Here is a 2981-nt window from a genome sequence, read left to right as displayed (position 1 = left end):
CCTCTTCCAGGCCAGCTCTCTGCTGTGGCCAGGGAGTGCAGTGGAGGATGGCCCAAGTCCTTGGGCCCTGCACCTGCATGGGAGACCAGGAGAAGCACCTGGCTCCTGCCATCGGATCAGCGCGGTGCGCCGGCCGCAGTGCGCCTACCGTGGCGGCCATTGGAGGGTGAACCAACGGCAAAAAGGAAGACCTTTCTCTCTGTCTCTCTCTCTCTCACTGTCCACTCTGCCTGTCAAAAAGTAAAAAAAAAAAAAAAAGAATTAATCATGAGTACACAAAGCGTGGACGCACGAATGGTGCGAACTTGCCTTTCCCGCGCGGGTTCCATTTACCCTGGGGTTGATCAGGTGGCTGCTCACTGGAACTCTAGATGACTCCCAAGAAGTTGGAAACTGCTGGCTCCAAAGCTTGCTGACTGCCCAGTAGGACGCAGAGAGGCTGCGTGTGGCTAGTCACCACTACTCCTACCGGGGTGCCGGGCCGCTGTCCTCCCAGCGGCACCACAGCTTTCACAGCTTTCACAGCGCGCGCAGGAGCCGTGCGGGAGCTGGCACGGTGCGCTAAAGCCAATTGAGACGCTCCTTCCGCTTTGTGTGGTGTTGGTACCTGAGAGGTTTCTTCCAAAGATAGCGTGCCAAGAGTTTCGTTTTAAGCAGGGCCACTTACTGTTGCACTTTGAATATCATTCACTTTGAGATTCTTCCAAACCACGCGTTTATAAGGCTTGTGCTCTTAAAACCGCTGAATTCCTGCGCATTCTTTTTTCCTTGAATGACCATCTTCGCTACAGTGAACTCATTCGCACTATAGCTCAAAAAAGTGAGGTTCCAGGTTAAAAACTGATTAACGAGTACTTAACAAACGACTTTTGGGAGGAAATAGGACTGATCAATAGATTGTGCTAAAATGAGTTAGTTACCTATTTGAGAAGAAAGACTGTTTTGAGATGTTGGCACACCGTGTCCCCGATGGAATTAAAAAATAAAACACGGGGTCAGCGCTGTGGAGTAGCAGGTAAAGCCGCTGCCTACAGTGCCGGCATCCCATATGGACACCGGTTCGAGTCCCAGCTGCTGCACTTCCCATCCAGCTCTCTGCTAGAGCCTGAGAAAGCAGTACAAGATGGCCCAAGTACCTAAGTGTGTGAGAGACCCGGAGGAAGTTCCTGGATCCTGGCTTCCTATCAGCACAGCACTGGCCATTGCAGCCAACTGGGAAGTGAACCAGCAGATGGAAGACCTCTCTTTCTATGCCTCTCCTCTCTCTGTGTGACTCTGACTCTTAATAAATAAAAAAATTTTTTAAAAAATACACACAAATAAATCCCAGCTCAATTAACGAGTTGAACTTGGAAGTTCTGGATTATTTAATAACCATGGACTCCAGGTGTAGTAGCAGCAGCAAAGGAATCTTTCACTACACAAATACACGAGTATGGAACTGTTGCAAGCTGATGTCTCTATTCCCAAAGGATCTGTAGCAAAGTCACCATATGAAGCTTAAGCAATTGCCAAAAAATTAGGTTCCAAAGATGTTGCAATAAAGACACAGGTGTACAGGAAAAGGAATATTTGAAAGTGGCCTCAAAGGAGGAGTAAAAATAGTTTTCAGAAAAAGCACAAGCTGTTTCCTCACAAATAATTGGGGAAAAGCTGCTTACCAAGGGCAGACTATGCAATCAAGTTTTGATCTATGAGCAGAAAATATCCCAAGGGAGAATACTACTTTGAAATAACAATGGAAAGGTCATTTCAAGATCCTGTATCAACTGGAAGTTCACAAGGTGGTGTCAACATGGAGATGTTGCTGCTGAGAGACTCCTGACAGGATAAAGAACTTACTGATATTATAGAAGGAATCCAAAAGAAACAAGCTGTCCAGCTTGCACAGAAAATGGGATTTCCACCTAACACTGTGGATTCTGCAACAGAAAACATGGTCAAGTTTTACAACCTTTTTCTGAAATATGCAACCATGGTAGAAATAAATCCAGTGGTGGAAGGTTCAGATGGAGCTGTGCTGTGTATGGATACGATGATTAATTTTGATTCTAATTCTGCCTATCACCAAAAGAAAATCTTTGATCTGCAGGACTGGACCCAAGAAGATGAGATGCAGGTATGGCAGATCTCAGTGACACTGGCCTCAATAGAAATATAGGATGCCTAGTAAATGGTGCTGGTTTGGTAAAGACCACAATGGATATAATAACACTTCATGGAGGGACACCAGCCAACTGTATTGATGGTGATGGTGGTGCCACAGTCCATCAAATAACAGAAGCATTTAATAATCTTATCACTTCAGATAAAAAGATACTATCTATTTTGGTTAACATAATGAAGGAATCATGTGATGTGATGTTATTGCATGATATATAGTCATGGCAGGAAAAGATTCGGAAATTAAAATACCTGTTGTGGTATGGTACAAACTGTATGGTTTAATGATGCTAAAGGAATGATAGCAGGCAATGGACTTAAAATTCTTGCTTGGATGACTTGGATTAAGCTGCTAGGATCATCGTAAAGCTGTCTGAAGCAGTGATTTTAGCCAAGCAAGGCCATGTGGATGTGAAATTTCAATTGCCAGTTTGATCTGGGAACCTAATGTATGGCTGAAGGTCGTAAATGTATTAGAATTGTTAAGAATACTGTGTTCTGTGTTCTTTTGCTTTTTTTTAATGTGTAGAGATTGTAATTAACATCTAGCCACACAAACTTTTAAAAATATTTGATCTGTATTTAGTTCAACTGTTCCCAAGGGACTGTACAAAGACTGTGTAATGCAGGTGTTTGGTTAACTCTCTTGCAGCTGTCCTTTTGTGGCTTCTACAGAATGTCACTTGCAATGTGCCTGTTTATTATTGTTGGATACAAAGTTCTTCATTGATAAGATTCCTATAAATAAAATACTAAGATAAAGCTTTAAAAAAAAAAAGAATCATCATAGGAGGAAACAAACCTATCTCAGAAGAAGA

The 2981-nt window shown here is 43.2% G+C and overlaps 1 pseudogene; it reads left to right on the top strand.

The window, feature by feature from the left end:
• The first annotated feature begins 267 nt into the window (after positions 1-267).
• LOC133775058 (succinate--CoA ligase [ADP-forming] subunit beta, mitochondrial-like) lies at positions 268-2598 on the top strand (annotated as a pseudogene).
• The last annotated feature ends 383 nt before the right edge of the window (positions 2599-2981 follow it).

The sequence above is a fragment of the Lepus europaeus genome, chromosome 16 (genome assembly GCF_033115175.1).
Source record: "Lepus europaeus isolate LE1 chromosome 16, mLepTim1.pri, whole genome shotgun sequence".
NCBI classification, from domain to species: domain Eukaryota; kingdom Metazoa; phylum Chordata; class Mammalia; order Lagomorpha; family Leporidae; genus Lepus; species Lepus europaeus.
Note: the sequence above shows the minus strand (reverse complement) of the source record. Positions and strands in the feature narration are given on the sequence as shown.